This window comes from Aethalodelphis obliquidens, unplaced genomic scaffold, assembly GCF_003676395.1.
Source record: "Aethalodelphis obliquidens isolate GAN/ISIS:26980383/991018 unplaced genomic scaffold, ASM367639v1 scaffold80, whole genome shotgun sequence".
Classification (NCBI taxonomy): domain Eukaryota; kingdom Metazoa; phylum Chordata; class Mammalia; order Artiodactyla; family Delphinidae; genus Aethalodelphis; species Aethalodelphis obliquidens.
The window spans coordinates 559,166-574,818 of NW_020838024.1; the positions used below are offsets into that span (position 1 = coordinate 559,166).

Below are 15,653 nucleotides of genomic sequence, written 5' to 3' on the forward strand. Positions count from 1 at the left end.
CGGCGCCGGGGGCGGGTGGGCGGCGGGGCGGGGCCGGGGCCGGGGGCGGGGCCGGGGCTTCAGCGCCCCCCGCCGAGCGGCGTGCAGGCACCGCCCCCGCGCGCCGCAGTCCCCGCTGGAGCGTCTCGCCGCTGGCCGTGGCCGTTACTGTTGCCTCCGCGCGGCTCTGGCGGCGGCGGCGGCTCCCGGGGCTCGCGGAGGGCAGCGGGCCGACCCTCGCCCGTGGCCGCCTGGTGCAGCCCAGCGCTGGGACCGGGGAGGCAAGACGGCGGCGGCGGAGGCGGCGGGTTGTGCCCGGCCCCCCTCCTCTACGCCTCCAGACCCCGCGCGACTGCGGACTCCTGGCAGCCCCCGGGCGGCGGCCGAGGCGGCCAAGCTGACGGCCGGGGATGGCGAGATAGCGGCGCGGGAGCGGCTTGTGAGTACGGAGAGCGGGTGGGCGCGGCGCAAGGCGCGGGGAGTGGGAGCCGCGGAGCCTGGAGCCCAGTCCCGTGGGCGCGTCGCCGCGAGCGCCCGGCGGCCCGCGGGGGGCGGGGGGCAGCGCTCCGGCCGGCTTCGGCCCGGGTGTCGGGGAGCGTCCGAGAGGAGTGACCGGGAGCGGGGGGTGGGGCGCGCCAGGTCGCGCCGCTCTCCAAGCACCCTTGGGCCACCCTCGGCTCCCAGAGGACGCCGACTCCCCGGCTGCGAACTTCTACCCCACGTAGGGCAGCGAGTTCTGAGGCCACAGGCTACCTGGGGGATGGGAAGGAGCTTGAATTTTTATTTTCGTTAAGGGATGTAATCAACCAAGTGATTTCGTGACCCCGTGCCTCAACTTTTCATTAAACTAGTTCTCTGTCCCTTCCGTATTCATGGTGTATTTGATTCACCTGTATTTTATGTGCTTGTATCCGAAGGCGCTATACTGATGAAAACCAGTTAAAGAGTTGGCGATCAAAGTTAGGCTTCGTAAAGGATGACACTTTTAATGCGTCATTTCAAAAGACAGAGCTGGAATCCTGAGTTGTGTCTGACAGAAAACTCTGTGCTTCAAATGCTGTGAATTTACGCCTTGAATAACATGATTCTGGCCTCCACCGTCCGCGTCCCCACCTTTGGCTACCAGAAATATATGAGGTGTTTTATTTGCGGTTGGGTACCTGTGTGCTCCTTTTTGTATGGGTGTGTTATTGCAGTCAAATATTGATACAGCATATATACTGATACCGAATGGTGTTTGTATGGAAATGAATTTTTTTGCATTTTTTTAATGTGTTCTTTTAAGATACATTTTTCAACAGAAAGGTTTCAGTTTAAAGTTTGCCTTCTGATTTGTTCGTTTTCAGTTTCAGATTTGTCTTTAAAAAAAAATTCGCTTGGAGTAAAATTAAGTGACTTAAAAGTATCATTTAGTCAGGGGTCCCAAAATGATTCTTAAGTTAAATTTAAAGCAAATTCCCCTCCCCAGAAGAGAAAAATAAAAGCGTTCGTTTAGTGCAAATGATGCTTGCCCCTTCCCTTAAATGCTGATTTTGCCACAGCTCTGAACTCACATTTCACTAGTATCGGAGGGTTCCTCGTCTAAGCCTGGCAGGGGAAAGGAAACCTAAGTATAGCGTGTGTTTTTAAAAACACTGTGCTCTTGTTTGTTTTTTACGTTGACTTTCTGTTTTAGAGCCAAGGGGAAACTGTTGATTTGGAGGCTTCATTAGGTAGGTACAAGCTCGATTTAGATTTCCCTTCCAAGGGTTGAACTGAGGCTTATTTGCTTTGCAATAGGTGAGATCACAAGTGCTCCTCTCTAGTTAGTGGAGACTGGGATTCTTTCCTGGGAAATAAGGATCAGGAACTTCGCTGTTGAAGAGAACAAACTTTTGTGATTTTTGAAAGCTTTTGCTTATTGATGGTCCTCACTGAACAATATGTTGGCAATAGTATAAATTATTTTGACATCAAGATTTATCATATTAATTTCTGGGACAGGCAACCTGTGCACACTGTAGAAGATTCAGTATGTATAAAAAGCTATAGAGTGGAAAGTATACCTCTCCCCACCTCCAGGCCTCATTGCACCCTGTTCTCCCCAGGACCCAGGGTTACTAACTCCTGTGTATATCTTTCCAGATAAAGCCTATGCTAGTATAAACATTTTGTATGTGTTCTTTTTATTTGTGTTTCCACAAATGAGGATGCATTGTATACTCTGTTCTGCACCAGCTCCCTGCCCTCCCTTCCCTGCGGAGTACTAAATCTTGGCAGTCTCTACATCAGTACCTAAGAGATGTCTCATTCTCTAACAGCTGCTGAGTACTCCATTAAGGATGAAACGTAATTTATTTAACCTCTTCTTCATTGCGGTAGGTTGTTTCTACTATTTTGCTGTAGAATTATTGTAAAACATTAGTTTTTGAGGTTTTTAAGTGGATTTCAATTATTCCCAAAGGCCCAAAGGCAGTAGTAACTTACTTCTTTGCATCATGTCCAGGAAATATATGCCCCTTCTCTCCAGTGTACACCCTTTCCTTTTATATAATTTCAAAGCAGTCCATAAGGATCTTTGGTGTCTTTGTGGTGAAGCATGAGACATCAAGGCCAGTTACTAAGGTCATATTCCTTGATTAACACCTTAGCTCTTTGTTTCAACAAAAGAAATAAAAGAATAGATATAAGTTGTTAAGAATAATCTGTAAGAGGGCTTCCTGGTGGCGCAGTGGTTGAGAGTCCGCCTGCCGATGCAGGGGACACGGGTTCGTGCCACGGTCCGGGAAGATCCCACGTGCCGCGGAGTGGCTGGGCCCATGCGCCACGGCCGCTGAGCCTGCGCGTCCGGAGCCTGTGCTCCGCAATGGGAGAGTCCACAACAGTGAGAGGCCCGCGTACCGCAAAAAAAAAAAAAAAAAAAAAAGAATAATCTGTAAGAAAAATTCTTAAGAGTTTGAATATTTTGAACATGGAGAAAAGGCTTGTACCTTTGATTAAGTTGAAGATAAAGGCAGTTTATCAGTTGTAAAACTTGTTTGCCATTAGGCACTAACATCCCTGCCTTCTGTAGATTATCACCAGTATCTCATATTTTAATGTTGCTATAGTATGGTTATAAATTGTGCACTTTGGGAGAAGGTTATTCATAACTTTTAAGAGGGAGTATGCTTTTAGAAAATATTTGGCCCTTTTAAATTAAAATTTGAGGTCTCTTAGAGTGCTTTTAAAACAGAGTAAATTGTAGAAGTAAGACTAATGCTAGCTAGCACTTGAGCCAAATACAGTATATAATTTGAATATTAGCCAATGTTAAGCTTTATATTTCCATTATGCTTATTTCTGAGAATGATTTTAGGACTAATGTAAGAAACTGTAATAATCCTTTTTTTTTTTAACTGACCAAACAAACCTTTTCACATTTAAGGTGTTTTCTTTTTCCTTTGTTATTCAGTACCTGTCGTTGTGCTACAAAACTGCTAATATTGCATCTGTTATATTCCAGGCAACTTTCTAGCAACTAAGAATATAGCAGTGCACAGGACAGACAGATCCCCTTCTAATGAGTTCACATCTTAGTGAGAGAGGTGGATAAAAAGCAGAGAAGCAATAAAGGCAATAACATTAGAGAGTGATAAGTGCTGGAAAAGTGGTAAAATAGGTTTGCTGTGGCAAACAGGGGCAGGGTAGGGGCTGCTGTTTTAGACTGAGTGGCCCTGGAAGCCTCTCTGAGGTGGAGAGATTTGAACTGAGAGTTGAGTGCGTTTTTGGAGAATGGTGACTTCAGGCAGAGGGAATAGCACATGCAAAGGCCCTGCAGTGGGGCTGAGCCTTGCACGCCAGAGGAACAGTATTTGATAAGCACAACCTTTGCTTATCAAAGGTTGCTTTGTGGCTGGAATTTATGATGAAAAAGTGGCTGGCAGGAGAGAGAAGTCACTGGGATTAGTGTCCTGGGTATTTGCATATGTCAAGGAACATTTATAGAAGTGGGAAGGAGACCTTGGGTGGTGGAGTTCCTCCACCTGCTGGAAGCTCCAGGAGGGCAGGCACTGATCTGCTTGTTCCTCATTGCTTCCCCCGTGCCAGGAACAGCCTTGGTCAGAATGGGCTGTGAATATTTATAGAATTAATGAATAATTAGAGAGTTTAAGAAATAATCTTGCCTGGTTTTGGTCAAAATACCTAGATTTGGGAGTCTTCTAGTTGAGTTTTCCATCTTGGCTCTGGCCCTTGACGTTACCAAATCTGGTCTACTGTTAACACATCCTCTCAAATTGTTGCTTTAAGTCAGTTGCATTTGATTTCTATTCCCTGAAATTAGAGTATGAAGCCTTAAAAGCATGCCTAATTTTCCAGGACATTATAGTGATTTCTGAGTAATTTAGTTAAAAGTTCCATCTTTGATTTTAGTAGATTAGCCATTTGCCTAAGGGTAAAAATTTCAGAGATACCTTTTTTGGTATAGTGAATGTTTGAATCCTTTTGGGCAGATGACAGACTAATGAGCACATAAAATGTATGTATTTTATGCAGGTACTTTTATTCTCACAGGAAGAATGTGTGTGTGTTCTATTTTAGGGAGTATCAGGAACTGTGGTATTTCCTCTTCCCAACTTCTAATCTGTTTGTCATTCTGAATATATGTTCCTTTATATTAACTGAAAGCTTGGGAAATGAGTTTTGTGCCAAGCAATTGTTGTAGATGCCTAATTAGAATCTGTTGTTTTTTTCTGAACTGTGACTTTTGAGGTCCTGTTCCATATCAGGAGTTGTGATCTTGCAGAATGAGGGGGGTTGATTTTTTATTTCCTATCCTAATTGGTTGATACCTGAACCCAATAAGTTGTTCCCATATAAGATAATTTTATCTTCCAGCATTCTCTCTTAAGCTCTGTGCACATGCTATGTAAAGGATGGATTCTGTGACTTTAAAATCTTAAATCAAGTTACCTTTGTTTTTCGTCACTCTCCTTGCAGTGAAAGGTCTTCAGGCAAATTGCGGAAGCCCACAAGCATCTGTTTTATAGGTCACTGGTACATTGAGGCTTAGATGCTTGAGTTAAAGTACTTTTACTACTACCTTTACCTTTCCTTTGTGAACTACAGAGATGCAGCAGGTCCAGATTTGTCTTACATTGCCTAAAGTTTACGACACATATGCATTCCTCACCAGTCCTTGCTGCTGCTGCTGCTCGTGTGAGCAAAGGTTGTGCTTATCAAATACTGTTTTATGCGTTTATGTTGGAAGTTGAAGAAAACCTTCTGGTGGGTGAATTTTTCACGTACTTTTGCAGAGAGGTGAGAAAATCTTGCCTCTACCCATTCTTCTGGTTTGTAGGGCAGGTACAGAGGAAGACTTGGAATCAGTACGTGCCGGTAGCTGAGAATCTGTATCTGTATTATTAAGTGGCAGTATCCTGGAAGACCACAAGAAGGCGCTAATACTCCCATAAAGTGTGTGGCTCTTCCCTAAGGGTGACTTGGGATACTGAGGCCCCTTGCCTTCTTCTCACTGCTTGCAGGAGCAGCCTTCTCCAAGGAAACGCTGGATCGGAGGACAGTTGAAACAGCGGTGGTGGGAGCATGGGGTGGAAAATAACAAGGGGTGGCAGAAGTAATGCTTCCCATTTCTCATATTGAAAATGCTGGTGGGGCAGTGAATTGTAGACATTCTGTAGACAGAATGTGCCTTTGAATTGGGGATGAGGGTAAGCTGGAGAGAGGTGAGACTCCACCATCACGACTTAGTGCTGCAGCTGCCAGCATGCCACCTTAAAGCTGGGTGCCAGCCTTCCCAGTCCCAGGCTTGGAGACCTGCCGCCACACCAGTGGGTCCTGTTTCATGTTTCATGCTGTAGTATTTATAGTGCAGTTCAAAAGCGAAGGAGGCAAGAACATCTTAGGATCCTTTTCAAACACACAGTTAAAATTGGGAGCAGAAGTCTTCATCTAACACGAACCTTATCCTGTATCATTCCTTGAAGTTACCTGGATCACCAGAGTTTTACTGTAGATGTAAAATTTGGGAGGGAGGGGGCTGAGAGCTTCATTCTGATTTCTAAGGAAGGACTATATACAGTCCTGTATATAACTTAAAATGCAAAGCATTTACGAGTAGTAGGAGCTTAAGCATTCAGACAAAACCAAAGAAGGTATAGAATTTAAGGGGCAGAAGGGGCCTCGGATCATCTGGGCAACTTTAAGTTTACTGATAAACCAAGCCCCACAGGTGTTCTAATTTGCCTAAGAATCCAGTAGTTCCAGACTGGTGTTTGTAACCACGATTTGCTGATTCCTAACTGCAGGGTTCTAAGCTCCCCTCTGGAACAGCAGGAAATTTGTGGGGTTCACTGCTGTGTCTCCATAGAACAGTGCCCAGCCCAGATATTTGTTGAATAAATGAATACATAAGAGAATTTTGAGTACTTAAGATTGCACATTAGCTATAAGATAATACTTATAAAATTTGAAAGAATACATGATTTCATGAGTTTCTTTTCTTGTTAAACAATAGAGCATGTTGCTATTAAAGCCCAAACTATTAAGCCTAATATTAGCCAGATGGGCAAATAAAGATGTGTTTTACTTACCAGCTTGGCAATTTTCAGAGCCTGGTGTCACTAGATCTTGTAATATTCATTCTGTTCAGTCTGCTGGGATCCGTGTCATTTAAGTTTTATATTTTGTATTTGAAAACATATGTACTTTAAAATTTAGCATTTGTTGTCTGAATTGTTTGCTATTTTTCTAGATATGTTTTATCAATAGTTTCACTATTTTTAAAACTTAGAGCCATATAGGGATTTGGTTGGTTACAAACAAATCTAGCTAACCATTAGGTTTTTGGGGATTGTCACTTTCTAATGCTGCTGGTGGGTGTTTCAATTGTTATAACTTTCCAGGAGGGCAATTTTGTTTATTACTCACCGAAAGCCTCAAAAATGTGCCATGTCCCTTAGTCAGGCATTTCCACCACTAGGAATTTAAACTAAGGAAAAAAAAATAAAGTGTGTGCACAGAGACCAGTCTATAGCAGTGGTTCTCGCCTACGCGGTGCCTGTGGGCACCGTATTCCTGTCAGTAGCTTTCTCCCTGCACAGTGATTCTTCACTTGGCGGGAAGTCCACATAGTGGGGTGTCTCAAATTGCGAGGGGTGGGGTGCTCCCCCAAGCTTGGAAACTCATCTCCAGATTCTGGTAACCTCCACAAAAAGTACACCAAAAACCCAACCTTTAGTTTGCAAAAATGATTTTTGTAGCTTTCTTTATGATAGTTATAAGCTAGAAACAACTTAAATGCTCAATAATAGGGAGATGGATTACATAAATTGTGGTATATATCAATACTTGTAATGAAAAACCCTTTCTTCATTGACAGTGAGGTAAGAAGTATTTATTGATTTGGAAAGATACTCAAAATTTGTAAAGTGAAAAAGCAGATTGCAAAACAGCACGTGTAAGTGGATCTAAGGTTTTTTTGTTTGTTTTTGGAGAAGGAGGTAGAGAGAGCGAGCGAGTGAGCAGGAGTGTGCAGTTTTCTACCTGTTACGTAGGAAAATGCCGGGAAGGCTATACACCAGATGTTAGGTGAGAATATCTCCTTGTGCTGAAATTACAGGTGACTACTATTTTTATTTTCCTGAATTTCCAACATAAGGAGCATATTATGTAGTAAAGAGAATGAGAGCAGCTTCCTTTTTTCACTTACTGGTTAGGCAACCCACAGAACTTGCACAAGTTCTGTGTCTGATTTCTTACCTGTAAAAGGGAATAATATATATAATATCCACGTCATCGTGCGTGCGAGTAGTATGTGTTAGCTAAATGTTACCTTTCCCTCACTATTCTGTTATGATTAAGGCCAGTATTCCTACTAATATAGGATTTCTAAGCAGAATAACATATCAACTGTTGTAAGAAGCACTTTATGACATTCTGGCAAAATATTTCATTGCTTCTGGTCACTGAGAAGTATTTTGTTGAGTTATTATTTACTTTAAAACTGAAATGCTCTCCAGTGCCAAGAAATTTTATTTTGAATCAAAAGCTTTTTTTTTTCTTCTTTGTTTCCTTCTGTTATCGGTTTCCGTAGTTCTGTATGATAAGTTCTCAAAAGTCAGGGTCCGATCCCTTTTCCTTTTATAGAGTTGTTAAAATGAAATGTGATTCATTCATTCAGCAACTATTAAGGGCCTTTTTTTCCCCAGGCAGCAGGTAGGCATCAGATATGCAGCAGTGGGCAGGGCAGACACGCCCCCACTACTTGCATGACAAGGAAAGTGACCAGAGCACTTCAGGGCCAGGAGGCACACCCACTCAGTAAAAGGTGTGTTACAGCAGCTGACAATCAAGTGGGCCTCATTTCCTCTCCTGCGATTTGAAAAGAAACTATGTTGTGATGTTACTTTTCAGTGAACACAAATATTGCCTCTTGCTTGTTCTACCAAGTACAGGAGGAGCAGACTAGGTTATTTCACCTTGACATTTACTGATGATTTAGTGATGACTTGCATTATATATCTGTGAGAATATCCTGGGCTAATAGTATTAAAATTGCTACTCTATATCCTCTGTGAAGAATATGCCTTTTTGAGATTATCTAGTGTAAAATTACTGCTGTGGGTTCCTACTAATAAATTTAGGGTGGATAGAATTTATCGATACCCCATTTGAGAAATTCCAGCACGTGGTCTCACTGAAGATGAGGGCAGAAAGCCTGCAGTTTAAGATTTCCATTTGACGGTATATAAGAATACATTAATTTTGTAATGTGTTCCTTGTGTAGGGACAGTTTTGGCAGCAGCTGTAAATGTTTTGATATAAAGTACACCCTCAGTGTTCATGAGAAGTGTCTCGGGACCCTTATGACAAATACTGACCTTGCATTTTATTTCCCTGATACAGCCTAATAAAAGAAGACAGTTTCATAAATTATTTTTTCTTGTTCCTGTGTAGAAAGAATGTAGAAGTCATGTCACAGGTTGGAGCCACTAGCAAAGCCAACATTTTATTCTTTCTTTATCTCACATTTTTTCCATCTACACCATTGCTTTCCATGGCCTATTCCACTCCATTGGCCTCTGCTGGAACCAGCAATTAGCTTTCTTTTTTTTAGTGGTGGTGGTGGGATCTCTTTTCACAAAGAAATACCCTTTATCTCTCTTGAGATGTACTAAGTATGTAATAGTAAAGGGAGAGCAACCAAACTGTGTTGACCTGCAGACCTTAGACTGTCGTCTAGACGTAGAGTTTCGCCAACTTACTCTTTATCAAATGCAAGCTTCAATAAAAGTACAGGTGACTCTGTTTTGGAACTTTTCAGCTCACTTACAAATAGTCAAAGTTGTGATTGCTGTACCCACGCATTCCATGGGCTGTATTGCTGGGATCAAAAACTCAAATGCTTACAGGGACAGAAGAGGTCACAGACATTGCTGAGTGGGTCTGATCTGCCTTTTGTCTTTATGCTTCTGATAAAAACATAAGGAATATTTTACCTCTTAATTCTGCTACAAGATAGACAACACTGATAGTCTAGATGAATGGCAACTGAAATTTGTCTCAGTTTGGGGGACCAATAAGGAAAGACACAGAGGAAGGTTGGATCTGGAGCAACCTTGAGCTGATGTGAGCTGAGTTTTGAAGGGCGAGTTGGTGTTTGTTAAATGGACGGGGAGGAATGGGGTGGGAAGGACATTCTGGGTAGAGGGTAAGGTGTGCAGTGACACAGAGGACAGCAGAGCCTGCTGTGTTTGTTGGGACTTGAGCACAGGGCCAGTGTGGGTCAGAGGGCAAAGGTAGGTGGGACTGAAGTTAGGTGGCTTGGAACAGCAGAGAGCCTCATGCCATGCTGACAGCTGGCACCTTCTCCGTAGGCCAGGGAGAGCCATGGAAAATTTCAGGCATGTGAGACCGACGATTCAGAAGCGGGCCTCCAGCTTGTGTCATGGAGGCTTGGGAATCCAGAGACCAGGGAGCAACCTGGCAGGAGTGCAGACCAAGGGGAAGAAGCCCCAACAAGGCCCTAGCCAGGCCCAGCCCTGGAAGTTTGTCTTTACTTTCCTAATAATGTTGAGGCATTATTTCCTAATAGTGACACGTGCAGCAGTAATGACTCTGTTCTTTCCATGCTCAATCCATGATGCCCTTTTCTTAAAGCTTTTGATTAAACTCAAATGGTGAGAAAGCATTCAATGTGTTTAAAGCTATCAAACACAGATCTACTGATGCCTTACCCTTATGTTGCTAAAAGTTTGAGAGATCCTAAGTGTGGGTGGTTATAAAACAGCGAGTAGGTGAAGTGGGAGTGATGAAGTAGCCGCTTGAGCTAAAGATGTTGGTCAGAGGGCACAAACTTTCAGCCTCCAGACATTTGGCCTGGAGTTTGGATGAATGATGAGACTTAGATGGAGATGCTGCTCAGAGCCAGGTGAGTCATGTGAGAGATAGACTGTGGGAGGCCCCTGCCAGAGGCCATGGCATTAATTAAGTACTGATGTGAACGACCTATGCCAGAGATGCTGATGAGAGCCTGCCAGAGCAGTGGGAATGGAAGTAGGGGTAGGTTCTAGGGCAGAGGCAAGGTGTGTTTTGGAGGTAGAACTGGTGAGTAGGTGGGAAGGGTGAGAAGGAGTAGTAGTTGAGTGTGACCCAGGAGAGACTGGTGCCATGAATGGAGATGGGTTTGTCAAGGGGCAGGTTTGGAAGAGAAGGTGAGTTTATTTTGCACATGTGGAGTTTTTTGAGAAATCTGTGAAATATCTCAGTGGATATGTAGCATCAAAATATTTTGTCAGGCAGACCTCTTAGAGAACGGACTTGAGGTTATGGGGAGGGGGAAGGGTGAGCTGTGACAGGGCGAGAGAGAGTCATGGGCATATACACACTAACAAACGCAGTAAGGTAGATAGCTAGTGGGAAGTAGCCGCATGGCACAGGGATATTGGCTCGGTGCTTTGTGACAGCCTGGAGGGGTGGGATGGGGAGGGTGGGAGGGAGGGAGACGCAACAGGGAAGACATATGGGAACATATGTTTATGTATGACTGATTCACTTTGTTATAAAGCAGAAACTAACACACCATTGTAAAGCAATTATACCCCAATAAAGATGTTAAAAAAAAATAAATAAATAAATAAGACCAATGGAAAAAAAAAAAAAAAATTTTGTCAGAGCAGAAGCAAGAAGAACTATAGTCCTGCAGCCCTGTGAAACTAAAACCACATTCACAGAAAGATAGACGAGATGAAAAGGCAGAGGGCTATGTACCAGATGAAGGAACAAGATAAAACCCCAGAAAAACAACTAAATGAAGTGGAGATAGGCAATCTTCCAGAAAAAGAATTCAGAACAATGATAGTGAAGATGATCCAGGACCTCGGAAAAAGAATGGAGGCAAAGATCGAGAAGGTGCAAGAAATGTTTAACAAAGACCTAGAAGAATTAAAGAACAAACAAACAGATGAACAATATAATAACTGAAATGAAAAATACACTAGAAGAAATCAGTAGCAGAATAAATGAGGCAGAAGAACAGATAAGTGACCTGGAAGACAGAATGGTGGACTTCACTGCTGCAGAACAGAATAAAGGAACAAGAATGAAAAGAAATGAAGACAGCCTAAGAGACCTCTGCGACAACATTAAGCACAACAACATTCGAATTATAGAGGTCCCAGAAGGAGAAGAGAGAGAGAAAAGACCGGAGAAAATATTGGAAGAGATTATAGTCGAAAACTTCCCTACATAGGAAAGGAAACAGCCACACAAATCCAGGAAGGGCAGAGAGTCCCATACAGGATAAACCCAAGGAGCAACATGCCGAGACACATAGTAATCAAATTGGCAAAAATTAAAGACAAAGAAAAATTATTGAAAGCAGCAAGGGAAAAATGACAAATAACATGCTAGGGAACCCGCATAAGGTTAACAGCTGATTTCTCAGCAGAAACTCTACAGGACAGAAGGAAGTGGCATGACATATTTAAAGTGATGAAAGGGAAGAACTTACAACCAAGGTTATTCTACCTGGCAAGTTTCTCATTCAGATTTGATGGAGAAATCAAAAGCGTTACAGCCAAGGAAAAGCTAAGAGAATTCACCACCAAACCAGCTCTACAGCAAATGCTAAAGGAACTTCTCTAAGTGGGAAACACAAGAGAAAAAAAGGACCTACAAAAACAAACCCAGGGCTTCCCTGGTGGTGCAGTGGTTGAGAGTCTGCCTGCTGATGCAGGGGACATGGCTTAGTGCCCCGGTCTGGGAAGATCCCACATGCCGCGGAGGGGCTGGGCCCGTCAGCCATGGCCACTGAGCCTGCGCGTCCAGAGCCTGTGCTCCACAATGGGAGAGGCCACAACAGTGAGAGGCCCGCGTACCGCAAAAAAAAAAACAAAAAAAAAACCCGAAAACAATTAAGAAAATGGCAATAGGAACATACGTATGGATAATTACCTTAAACGTGAATGGATTAAATGCTCCAACCAAAAGACACAGGCTCGCTGAATGGATACAAAAACAGGACCCGTATATATGCTATCTACAAGGCACCCACTTCAGACCTAGGGACACATACAGATGGAAAGTGAGGGGATGGAAAAGGGTATTCCATGCAAATAGAAATCAAAAGCAAGCTGGAGTAGCAATACTCATATCAGATAAAATAAACTTTAAAATAAAGAATGTTGCAAGAGACAAAGAAGGATACTATATAATGATCAGGGGATCAACCCAAGAAAAAGATATAACAATTATAAATATATATGCACCCAACATATGAGCACCTCAATAAATAAGGCAACTGCTAATAGCTACAAAAGAGGAAATTGACAGTAACACAATAATAGTGGGGGACCTCAACACCTCACTAACACCAATGGACAGATCATCCAAACAGAAAATTAATAAGGAAACAGAAGCTTTAAATGAAACGATAAACCAGATAGATTTAATTGATATTTATAGAATATTCCATCCAAAAACAGCATATTACACTTTCTTCTCAAGTGCACACGGAACATTCTCCAGGAGAGATCATATCTTGGGTCACATATCAAGCCTCAGTAAACTTAAGAAAACTGAAATCATATCGAGCATCTTTTCTGACCACAACACTATGACATTAGAAATCAATTACAGGGAAAAAGACATAAAAAAAACAAACACATGGAGGCGAAACGATACATTACTAAATAACCAAGAGATCACTGAAGAAATCAAAGAGGAAATCAAAAAATACCTAGAGACAAATGACAATGAAAACACGATGATCCAAAACCTATGGGATGCAGCAAAAGCAGTTCTAAGAGGGAAGTTTATAGCAATATAATCCTACCTCAAGACACAACAAACATCTCAAATAAACAATCTAACCTTACACCTAAAGGAACTACAGAAAGAAGAACAAACAAAACCCAAAGTTAGCAGAAGGAAAGAACTCATAAAGATCAGAGCACAAATAAATGAAATAGAAACAAAGAAAACAGTAGCAAAGATCAATAAAACTAAAAACTGGTTGTTTGAGAAGATAAACAAAATTGATAAACCATTAGCCAGATTCATCAAGAAAAAGAGGGAGAGGACTCAAATCAATAAAATTAGAAATGAAAAAGGAGAAGTTACAACAGACATCACAAATACAAAACATCCTAAGAGACTACTACAGGCAACTCTATGCCAATAAAATGGACAACCTGGAAGAAATGGACAAATTCTTAGAAAGGTATAACCTTCCAAGACTGAAGCAGGAAGAAATAGAAAATATGAACAGACCAATCACAAGTAATAAAATTGAAACTGTGATTAAAATCTTCCAACAAACAAAAGTCCAGGACCAGATGGCTTCACAGGTGAATTCTGTCAAACATTTAGAGAAGAGCTAACACCCGTCCTTCTCAAACTCTTCCAAAACATTGCAGAGGAAGGAACACTCCTAAACTCATTCTATGAGGCCACCATCACCCTGATAGCAAAACCAGAGAAAGATACTACAAAAAAAGAAAATTACAGACCAATATCACTGATGAATATAGATGCAAAAATCCTCAAAATACAAGCAAGAGAATCCAACAACACATTAAAAGGATCATATACCATGATCAAGTGGGATTTCTCCCAGGGATGCAAGGATTCTTCAATATACGCAAATCAATCAATGTGATACACCATATTAACAAATTGAAGAATAAAAATCATATGATCATCTCAATAGATGCAGAAAGAGCTTTTGACAAAATTCAACAACCATTTATGATAAATACTCTCCAGAAAGTGGGCATAGAGGGAAACTACCTCAATAAAATGAAGGCCATATATGACAAACACACAGCAGACATCATTCTCAATGGTGAAACACTGAATGCATTTCTTCTACAATCAGGAACAAGACAAGGATGTCCACTCTCACCACTATTATTCAACATAGTTTTGGAAGTCCTAGCCACAGCAATCAGAGAAGAAAAAGAAATACATATTGGAAAAGAAGAAGTAAAACTATCTCTGTTTGCAGATGACATGATACTATACATCGAAAATCCTAAAGATGTCACCAGAACACTACTAGGGCTAATCAATGAATTTGGTAAACTTGCAGGATACAAAATTAATGCACAGAAATCTCTTGCATTCATATAAAATAATGATAAAAAACCTGAAAGGGAAATTAAGGAAACACTCCCATTTACCACTGCAACAGAAAGAATAAAATACCTAGGAATAAACCTACCTAGGGAGACAAAAGACCTGTATGCGGAAAACTATAAGACACTGATGAAAGAAATTAAAGATGATACCAACAGATGGAGAGATATACCATGTTCTTGGATTGGAAGAATCAATATTGTGAAAATGACTATATTACCCAAAGCAATCTACAGATTCAGTGCAATCCCTATCAAATTACCAATGGCAGTTTTTACAGAACTAGAACAAAAACTCTTATAATTTGTATGGAGACACAAAAGACACCGAATAGCTAAAGCAGCCTGGAGGGAAAAAAACGGAGCTGGAGGAATCAGACTCCCTAACTTCAGACTATACTACAAAGCTACAGTAGTCAAGACAATATGGTACTGGCACAAAAACAGAAACATAGATCAATGGAACAGGATAGAAAGCCCAGAGATATACCCACGCACCTATGGTCAACTAATCTATGACAAAGGAAGCAAGGATATACAATGGAGAAAAGACAGTCTCTTCAATAAGTGGTGCTGGGAAAACTGGAGCGCTACATGTAAAAGAATGAAATTAGAACACTCACTAACACCATACACAAAAATATACTCAAAATGGATTACAGACCTAAATGTAAGACCGGACACTATAAAACTCTTAGAGGAAAACATAGGAAGAACACTCTTTGACATAAATCACAGCGAGATCTTTTTTGATCCACCTCCTAGAGTAATGGAAATAAAAACAAAAGTAAACAAATGGGCCCTAATGACATTTCAAAGCTTTTCCACAGCAAAGGAAAGCATAAACAAGATAAAAAGACAACCCTCAGAATGGGAAAAAATACTTGCAAACCAATCAATGGACAAAGGATTAATCTCCAAAGTATATAAACAGCTCATGCAGTTCAATACTAGAAAAACAAACAACCCAATCCAAAAATGGTCAGAAGACCTAAATAGACATTTCTCCAAAGAAGACATACAGATGGCCAAGAAGCACATGGAAAGCTGCTCAAC

General features: G+C 41.7%; 1 protein-coding gene across 1 annotated transcript in view; it reads left to right on the forward strand.

Annotated features, from left to right (window-relative positions):
* The first annotated feature begins 160 nt into the window (after nt 1-160).
* The window catches only part of LIFR (LIF receptor subunit alpha), an 88,263-nt gene continuing 72,770 nt past the window's right edge, over nt 161-15,653 (forward strand). Inside the window, exon 1 of the mRNA XM_027092631.1 lies at nt 161-418. The gene's annotated coding sequence lies outside the window, so the exon portion shown is untranslated. The remainder of the gene's footprint in view (nt 419-15,653) is intronic.